Here is a 10,844-nt window from a genome sequence, read left to right as displayed (position 1 = left end):
CTGTGTCTATCGTTTGTATAGTTTATGGTACGTCTTTGTAGCTATCTGAAATTCATGGGATAAGTAAAATTAATAAAACACACAACAATACTTAACTTATTCTAATCAATGTGCACAGTAGTAAATCTGGTGATAATTTTGCTAATGACAAAAAGAAAAACCGAAAGACGAAAAACCAAATGCACCAACAAGAACCCTTTTTGACAAACACGAACCATATCATATACAACCGAGACGACCACACTGAAAACACCACAAACACTACCACAAAAACTAAATCACACCAGAAACACCACAACAAACACATAAACACCACAATAAACACACAAACACCACAACAAACACCACCATGAAGCCACTGTAAACAAATCTCTGACAACACAGCAAATACAGAACACACAGTACTGCGAATGGTAGAGTACTACGAATGGTAGATTTGGATCTCAATAAGCGCACCTACTATCCAGATGTTTGTTTTAATTCATAATTTGCCTGATTTCGTTTACAGGTCTTAGCAAGGCTTAGACTATTTAAAGCTAAGTGTCTATCACGTGATCGGGATCGGTTGCAGGATTTCTCTAAACGTTGTCGTCTTTCATCCATTTATACCATTGCCCATATGTAGAGGTAAGTTTCCATGGTAACCCTGTTGAGTGTATATACAAACAGGCATATCAAAAACAGAAACAAATATATCAAAGTTAAACATACACATCATAAACGCTCAAACAATCTGCTGTATAATTTTGTGCATCTGAACGTCAGTAACGCATTACATCATTGCCTAGATGTAGAGGTACATTTCCATGGTAACCCTATTGCGTGTATAGATAAAGAAAGGCATGTGTAAAACAGACACAAATATATCAAAGTGCTCCTATAAGAAAAAAAGTAAACATACACACCATATATGCTCCAAAATCTGTATAGCGCCTGGACGCCGGTTATCCATTATACCATTGCCTAGATGTAGAAGTAAGTTTCAATGGTGACCCTGTTGAGTGTAAAGATACAGAAAGGCATGTGTAAACGCAGAAACAAACATATCAAAATGTTGCCACAAGAAAGAACAAGAGCTGTCAGTTGACAGCGCGCTCGAGTATTCTCAGTGCTTGAAAGTATTATATAGGCTATGAATAAAACTTTAACATTACGATAAGCATATTCTAAGTCGAAAAGGAGACATAATTCAGTCAAAATACTTGATAGAGTTGCCTCCTCCTTTTTACAGACTAGGGTCATGATGGTAAACAAGTATGCAAAATATGAAAAGCAATATCTCAATGGACTTTGAAAACATTTGGGGTGGTACGCAAACTTTAACACTATAATAAGCAGTCGAAAAGGGGCCATAATTCAGTCAAAATTGATAGAGTTGCCTGCTCCTGTTTACAGAATGGGGTCATAATGGTAAACAAGTATGCAAAATATGAAACCAATATCTCAATGGACTTTGAAAATATTTGGGGTGGTACGCAAACTTTAACATTGTGTCACGCTTACGCAGACGCCGGGCGAGTAGGATAGCTCCCCTATTCTTCAAATAGTCGAGCTAAAAAGTAAACACACACCTTATATGCTCCAAATTCTGCTATACAACTTCTGAACGTCGATTCATACCATCACCTAGATGTAACAGTAAGTTCCATGGCAGCTCTGTTGAGTTTGAGTGTATAGACACAGAAAGGCATGTGAAGAAACAGAAAAGACATATCAAAGTGTTTACATAAAAAAAATAAAGTAAACATACACAACTTATATGCTACAAAATCTGCTGTAACGCTTTATACATCTAAATGTCGGTCGTCTATTTATACCATTGCCTGGATGAAGAGGTACTTTTCCATGGTAACCCTGTTGTGTGTAAAGATACAACAAGAGGACCATAATGGTCCTGAATCGCTCACCTATCCCCACATGACCCAGTGTTGAACTGAGTATGACGTCGTTATTTCTATTATTTGACATAGTGACCTAGTTTTGAGCATATGTGACCTAGATATCATCAAGATAAAAAATTCTGACCAATTTTCATGAAGATCCATTGAAAAATATGACCTCTAAAGAGGTCACAAGGTTTTTCTATTATTTGACATAATGACCTAGTTTTTTAAGGCACGTGACCCACTTTTGAACTTGACCTAGATATCATCAAGGTGAACATTCTCACCAATTTTCATGAAGATCTCATGAAGAAAATGGCCTCTAGAGAGGTCACAAGGTTTTTCTATTTTTCGACCTACTGACCTAGTTTTTGACCACACATGACCCAGTTTCGAACTTGACCTAGATATCATCAAGCTGAACAGGCTCACCAATTTTCATGAAGATACATTGAGAAATATGGCCTCTAGAGAGGTCACAAGGTTTTTCTATTTTTAGACCTACTGACCTAGTTTTTGACTGCATGTGACCCAATTTCAAAATTGATCTAGATATCATCAAGATGAACATTCTGACTAATTTTCATAAAGATCCCATGAAAAATATGGCCTCTAGAGAGGTCACAAAGTTTTTCTATTTTCAGACCTACTGACCTAGTTTTTGACCGCGTGTGACCCAGTTTCAAACTTGATCTAGATATCATCAAGGTGAACATTCTGACTAATTTTCATAAAGATCCCATGAAAAATATGGCCTCTAGAGAGGTCACAAAGTTTTTCTATTTTCAGACCTACTGACCTAGTTTTTGACTGCATGTGACCCAGTTTCAAATCTGACCTAGATATCATCAAGATGGACATTCAGACCAATTTTCATGAAGATCCATTGAAAAATATGGCCTCTAGAGAGGTCACAAGGTTTTTCTATTTTTAGACCTACTGACCTAGTTTTTAAGCCTACATGACCCAGTTTCAAATTCGACCTAGATACTATTAAGGTGAACATTCTGACCAACTTTCATAAAGATCCCATGAAAAATGTGACCTCTAGAGTGGTCACTAGTAAAAGTTTACGTACGCACGCACGGACGGACGGACGACGGACGCGATCACAAAAGCTCACCTTGTCACTTTGTGACAGGTGAACTAAAACAAGAGCTGTCGGATGACAGCGCGCTCGACTATTCGAAGAATTGATTGAAGAATGGGGTCAAAATATTTCCACAGATTTTCAGACAAAGAAAAAAATGGATTAAACAAAAAATGTTCCTGTATTTGTGGATTTCGATTAGTCTTGAACTAAATGGCAATGTGTTACCATGATGGCAAATATGTTTAGTTATATATTAGGCAAAAAATGAACTTGTATAAAAAAAATTAACTAATTTCCAAGTCCAAAAAGGGTCATAATTCAGTCAAAATAGTTGAAAGAGTTATGTACACTTGCCTACAGATGGAAATCATGTTGATATAGTACTAGTGTTAAAAGTTTCAAAGCCACAGTTCAAATAGTTTTGACAAAAATTTCAAAGTCCAAAAAGGGCCATAATTCAGCAAAAATAGTTGTCAGGGTTATGTACTCTTGCCTACAGATGGAAATCATAATGATAAACAAGTGTTTAAAGTTTAAAAGTCATATGTCAAATAGTCTTGACAAAACAGGGACATATGCGAAAACAGAACCAATTTCCTAGTTCAAAAAGGGCCATAATTCAGCCAAAAAAGATGACAGAGTTATGTACTCTTGCCTATTGATAGAGACTATAATACTAAACAAGATATAAAAGTTTCAAAGCTATATGTCAAACACTTCACACAAAATATAAACTGGTACGAAAAACTTAACCAAAATTTCTATGTCAGAAGGGGCCATAATTCAGCCAAAATGCTTGATGGAGTTATGTACTCTTGCCTACAACTGGACATGGTGATGGTAAACAAGTGTTGAAAGTTTCAAAGCTTTATCTCAAAAGACTTTGACAAAATGTAGACTGGTACGAAAAACTTAACCAAGATTTCTAAGTCAAAAAGGGGCAATAATTCAACCAAAATGCTTGATGGAGTTATGTACTCTTGTCTACAACTGGACAGGGTGATGGTAAACAAGTGTTGAAAGTTTCAACGCTTTATCTCAAAAGACTTTGTCAAAATATGAACTGGTACGAAAAACTTAACCAAGATTTCTAAGTCAAAAGGGGCCATAATTTAGTAGAAATGCTTGACAGAGTTATGTACTCTTGCCTATAACTGGACATGGTGATGGTAAACAAGTGTTGAAAGTTTCAAAGCATTATCTCAAAAGACTTTGTCAAAATGTGGACTGGTACGAAAAACTTAACCAGGGTGTGACGCCGACGCCGACGCCGACGCCGTGGTGAGTAGGATAGCTCTACTTATTCTTCGAATAGTCGAGCTAAAAATGGACCTGTCCATGAAAAGCATAATCAACTGTTTGACAACCAAATCGAACAAAGGTCATATCTTAGCCAACTTTATATAATGAAAAAACAAGAGGACCATGATGGTCCTGAATCGCTCACCTCTTCCCACATGACCCAGTTTTGAGTATGACATTGTTTTTTCTATTATTTGAAATAGTGAACTAGTTTTTGAGCTCATGTGACCCAGTTTTGAACTTGACCTAGATATTATCAAGATAAAAATTCTGACCAATTTTCATGCAGATCCATTGAAAAATATGGTCTCTAGAGAGGTCACAAGGTTTTTCTATTATTTGACCTATTGACCTAGTTTTCGAAGGTACGTGACCCTGTTTTGAACTTGACCTAGATATCATCAAGGTGAACATTCCCACTAATTTTCATGAAGATCTCATGAAAAATATGGCCTCTAGAGAGGTCACAAGGTTTTTCTGTTTTTATACCTACTGGCCTAGTTTTTGACCGTACATGACCCAGTTTCGAAACAGACCAAGATATCATCAAGTTGAACATTCAGATCAATTTTCATGAAGATCCATTGAAAAATATGGCCTCTAGAGAGGTCAAAAGATTTTTCTAATTTTAGACCTACTGACCTAGTTTTTGACCGCAGTTGACCCATTTTTAAACTTAACCTAGATATCATCATAATGAACATTCAGACCAACTTTCATACATATCCCATGAAAGGTATGGCCTTTAGAGAGGTCACAAGGTTTTTTTATTATTTGACCTACTGACCTAGTTTTTAAAGGCACGTGACCCAGTTTCAAACTTGACCTAGATATCATCAAGGTGAACACGCTGACCAATTTTCATGAAGATCCATTCAAGGGTCTGGCCTCTAGAGAGGTCACAAGGTTTTTCTATTTTTAGATCTACTGACCTAGTTTTTGATCGCAGTTGACCTAGTTGCAAGCTTTGCCTATATATAATTAAGATAAACATTCAGACCATCTTTCATACAGATCCTATGAAAAATATGGCCTTTAGAGAGGTCACAAGGTTTTCTCATTATTTGACCTACTGACCTATTTTTTGAAGGCACGTGACCCACTTTCGAACTTGACCTAGATATCATCAAGATAAACATTCTGACCAATTTTTATGGAGATCCATTAGAGAGGTCACAAGGTTTTTCTATTATTTAACCTACTGACCTAGTTTTTGAGGGGACGTGACCCAGTTTCGAACTTGACCTAGATATTATCAAGATGAACATTCAGACCACCTTTCATACAGATCCCATGAAAAATATGGCCTCTACAGAGGTCACAAGGTTTTTCTTTTATTTGATCTGCTGACCTAGTTTTTGAAGGAACGTGACCAACTTTCGAACTTGACCTAGATATCGTCAAGGTGAACATTCTGACCAATTTTCATGAAGATCTTTTGAAATATGTGGCCTCTAGAGAGGTCACAAGGGTTTTCTATTTTTAGACCTACTGACCTAGTTTTTGACCGCACGTGACCCAGTTTCGAACTTGACCTAGATATCATCAAGATGAACATTCAAACTAACTTTTATACAGATCCCATGAAAAATATGGCCTTTAGAGAGGTCACAAGGTTTTTCTATTATTTGACCTACTGACCTAGTTTTTGATGGCACGTGACCCACTTTCAAACTCGACCTAGATATTATTAAGATGAACATTCAGACCAACTTTCGTACAGATCCCATGAAAAATATGGCCTCTAGAGAGGTCACAAGGTTTCTCTATTATTTGACCTACTGACCTAGTTTTTGAAGACACGTAACCCACTTTCAAAGTTGACCTAGATATCATTAAGGTGAACATTCTGACCAATTTTCATGAAGATCTCAAGAAATGTATGGCCTCTAGAGAGGTCACAAGGGTTTTCTATTTTTAGACCTACTGACCTAGTTTTTGACCGCACATGACCCAGTTTCGAACTTGATCTAGATACCATTAAGATGAACATTCAGGCCAACTTTCATACAGATCCCATGAAAAATATGGCCTTTAGAGAGGTCACAAGGTTTTTCTATTATTTGACCTACTGACCTAGTTTTTGACGGCACGTGACCCAGTTTCGAAATTGACCTAGATATTATCAAGGTGAACATTCTGACAAATTTTCATGAAGTTCTTGTCAAATATATGACCTCTAGAGAGGTCACAAGGTTTTTCTATTTTTAGACCTACTGACCTAGTTTTTGATGACACGTGACCCAGTCTCGATCTTGACCTAGATATAATCAAGTTGAACATTCTGACAAATTTTCATGAAGATCTTGTAAAATATATGGCCTCTAGAGAGGTCACAAAGTTTTTCTATTTTTAGAACTACTGACCTGGTTTTTGATGGCACGTGATCGTGTTTCGAACTTGACTTAGATATCATCAAGATGAACATTCTGACCAACTTTCATAAAGACCCCACAAAAAATGTGACCTCTAGAGTGGTCACAAGCAAAGTTTACGGACGGAAGGACGGACGGACGGACGACGGACGCTGCGTGATCACAAAAGCTCACCTTGTCACTATGCGACAGGTGAGCTAAAAAGGCATGTGAAAACAGGGAAACAAACATATCAACGTGTTGCCACAAGGAAGAACAGAAGGACCATGATGGTCCTGAATCGCTCACCTGTCCCCACATGACACAGTTTTGAACTGAGTATGACGTCGTTTTACTTGACATAGTGACCTAGTTTTTGAGCTCATGTGGCCCAGTTTTGAACTTGACCTAGATATCATCAAGATAAAAATTCTGACCAATTTTCATGAAGATCCATTGAAAAATATGGCCTCTAGAGAGGCCACAAGGTTTTTCTGTTATTTGACTAATGACCTAGTTTTTGAAGGCACGTAACCCAGTTTTGAAACTGACCTAGATATCATCAAGATGAACATTCTCAACAATTTTCATAAAGATCTCATGAAAAATATGGCCTCTAGAGAGGTCACAAGGTTTTTCTATTTTTATACCTACTGACCTAGTTTCCCAGTTTCGAAATTTATTTAGATATCATCAAGGTGAACATTTAGACCAATTTTTTATGAAGATCCATTGAAAAATATGGCCTCTAGCGAGGTCAAAAGGTTTTTCTATTTTTAAACCTACTGATCTAGTTTTTGACCGCAGTTGACACAGTTCAAACTTGACCTAGATATCATCAAGATAAACATTCTGACCAACTTTCATAAAGATCCCATGAAAAATGTGACCTCTAGAGTGGTCACAAGCAAAAGTTTACGGACGCACGGATGCATGGACGGACGGACGACGGACGCTGCGCGATCACAAAAGCTCACCTTGTCACTTTGTGACATGTGAGCTAAAAAGTAAACACACACACCTTATATGCTCCAAACGCTTTTGTATAACGTTGTAGATCTAAACGTTGGTCAATCATTCAACCATTGCCTAGATGAAGATTTTCGTTTCCATGGTAACCCTGTTGCGTGTAAAGATGTAGAAAGGTATGCACAAAACATAACAGAAAGAAACATACCAAAGTGTTGCCACAAGAAATAAAAAGTAAACATGCACACCTTATAAGCTCCAAACGCTGTTCTATAACGTTGTACATCTAAACGTCGGTCATCCATTTGTGCCACTGCCCAGATGATGATATACGTTTCCATGGTAACCCTGTTGTGTGTAAAGATACATAAAGGCATGACAAAACAGAGAAGCAAACATATCAAAGTGTTGCCACAAGAAAGAAAAAAAGTAAACATACACACTTTATAAATATGCTCCAAACGCGGTTGTATAACGTTGTAGATCTAAACGTCGGTCATCCATTTATACCATTGCCTAGATGAAGACATTCGTTTCCATGGTAACCCTGTTGTGTGTAAAAATGCAGAAAGGTATGCACAAAACATATCAGAAACATATCAAGGTGTTGCCACAAGAAAGAAAAAGTAAACACACACCACAATGTGCTGTTTAACTTTCTACATGTCAACGTCAGCCATCCATTATATCAAGTGGAACGTTTCTATGGTAACCCTATTGAGTGTATAGTCTACAGATACAAAAAGGCATGTGTAAAAGCAGAAACAAATATATGAAAGTGTCGCTACAAAAAAAAGTAAACCAATACACCACATATGCTCTAAAATCTGCTGTATATATCTGTACATCTGAACGTCGGTCATCCATTTATTTCATTACCAGTACGTAGATGCATGTTGCTACTGTATTTTGTTGAGTGTTTCAGGTACAGGAAGGCATGTTTAAGAACATAAATAGATATTAATGATTGTGGCAACTTACACATTCTAGAAAAGGAAAATATGAAAACATACACACCATTTATGCTAATCCCCGGGTCTGGCAACACCTCCCTCCGTGATCTGTATGTATGTTCTTGGTCTTCGCCACTAAAGCACAGCCTAGATTGAATGAAAAAAGAAAACATGATTTTGTAAAATCGAATTGTCTTACTTGCCAATAAAGCTATTTTACAAAACATGAAATCACTTGCATGCATTATCTTTTGAAGTACCAAAGATATACAAAACTTTCGAAACAATTTAACATGAAAATAATTCCAAGTATAACAACTTTGTGACTTTGGCCTTAGGTATAATGGGCCTAGCCCCTGCACATACTTTATTCGTATGCTGGACAATGTTTATGTAAACTTACAGTAAGATAAAAGTAAAGGGAACAAAGATATGACTGAAAACAAAGGCTGTCGGAAAACTTTACCTTAAAAATATCTTAAGTATAACACATTGGTGACCTTGACCTTGGGTATAATGGGCCCAGCCCCTGCACATAATTTGTTTGTATGCTGGGCAATTTTATGTGAAATTACAGTAAGATATAAGCAATAGTAACAAAGATGTGACAGAAAAACAAAGGTTGCCGAAAAACTTTAAACTTAAAAATAAACTAAGTATAACACCTTGGTAACCTTGACCTTATGTATAATGGGCCCAGCCCCTGCACATACTTTGTTTGTATGCAGGACAATGTTTATGTGAAGTTACAGTAAGATATAAGCAATAGTAACAATGATGTGACAGAAAAACAAAGGTTGCCGAAAAAACTTTAACCAAGAAAGCTCACGCCGATGCCGATGCCGATGCCGACGCCGACGCCGGGGCGAGTAGAACAGCCCCCCTATTCTCCGAATAGCTAAACAGACACATATATTGTTGTGATGTCTGTAGACATTTCAGACAAAAATGAAAAAGAAAACATACACACCCTATAATTTCTAAACCTGAAAACACGTCAGTCAATGTTCTGTATGTATGGTCTTCCATCTGTGTCACCATGGCAACCTGGAAAACTGCAAAAATAAAACACGATTTTGTTAAACGTAAATGTCTCACATGCAATTAAAGATCTCAAGGCAATTTTAAAACATTTGTTTTCGTAGCAACATCACTTTTATTATTTGAAAATTAATAGAAAGACTCAGAATTTGTAAAAAAATTAACTTCAAACAAAGATTTTCGGGTATAACCGTCTTCATTTTCAGGATAAGTGTAACCTTTATAATCGACCCTAAAATAAATTAGGCTAATTTTATTTGCTTATTGTGGCTTGATAAATGAGCCGTGCCATGGGAAAACCAACATAGTGGGTTTGCGACCAGCAAGGTTCCTGTCTGGCCAGGATCCATGCTGTTCGCTTTTAAAGCCTATGGGAATTGGAGAAACTGTTAGCGAACAGCATGGATCCTGACCAGACTGCGCAGATACGCAGGCTGGTCTGGATCCATGCTGGTCGCAAACCCACTATGTTGGTTTTCTCATGGCACGGCTCAAATTATGATGGATAAGAGTAACAGAAAAGTATCAAACCTGATTTTAAGTCGATATTTTTTAATTAATTTTGTATTTTGATGGTACACCGGAAGTCTATAAGCCATACCATGCACTCCTCTTAGCACAAATTTTCATGGATGCCAGGTTGCTGGCACGGTCAAATAAATGAGACTTAAAAATGTTTCCATTAAAAAATGCACAAAACATAATTTGATTGTTTAAAAAATACATTAAAGTTTGTATTATTCTTTATTATCGGTCAAAAGAAAATCTTGAAATAGCTCCTTGCGTTTACAGCAATTTGAATTACAATCGCAGGTAAAAATGGGTGGAAAACACAAAATGAATCATTTATAAGTTTAACTGAAGAAGACGACAAAAATAGGAAGAAAATAAAAAAGAAAGTAAGAAAAAACATACCATTTTCGACGTGCCGCTCTGAAAACCGACGCTAGCGCTAACAATAACAATATGTAATCATGAAATTCACGTGCTAGGTGAACTGAGCATAAACACTGCCCCGGGAATAACGTGTTGATTATTTCACAAAGGGTGAGTGAATTGTGTCAAACATGTTTTGAACGGGTTCAGTAGCGTATCCGGGTCATAGCACCATATCGCTGTTCTGTGTAGCAATTTAGGTGATTTAATGTGATTCTTTTTCCATGTTACATCATTTCTGGAGAAAGTTCATATAGATGTCGATTGAACTCCATGACTGATAGACTACTTTGACCGGTAGTTGCGGATCGGA

The 10,844-nt window shown here is 37.0% G+C and overlaps 1 long non-coding RNA gene across 1 annotated transcript; it reads right to left on the bottom strand.

Moving 5' to 3' along the window:
- Positions 1-1,501: 1,501 nt before the first annotated feature.
- On the bottom strand, positions 1,502-9,676 carry LOC123535098 (uncharacterized). The gene is made up of 4 exons (XR_008366330.1): positions 9,525-9,676; positions 8,619-8,701; positions 7,654-7,949; positions 1,502-1,656 (listed from the first exon to the last, which is right to left on the bottom strand). It is a non-coding gene; the product is annotated as an uncharacterized LOC123535098 (long non-coding RNA).
- Between the last annotated feature and the right edge of the window lie 1,168 nt (positions 9,677-10,844).

This window comes from Mercenaria mercenaria, chromosome 12 (genome assembly GCF_021730395.1).
Source record: "Mercenaria mercenaria strain notata chromosome 12, MADL_Memer_1, whole genome shotgun sequence".
Taxonomy (NCBI): Eukaryota; Metazoa; Mollusca; class Bivalvia; order Venerida; family Veneridae; genus Mercenaria; species Mercenaria mercenaria.
The sequence above is the reverse complement of the archived record's forward strand: the minus strand, read 5'-3'. Positions and strand labels throughout refer to the sequence as shown.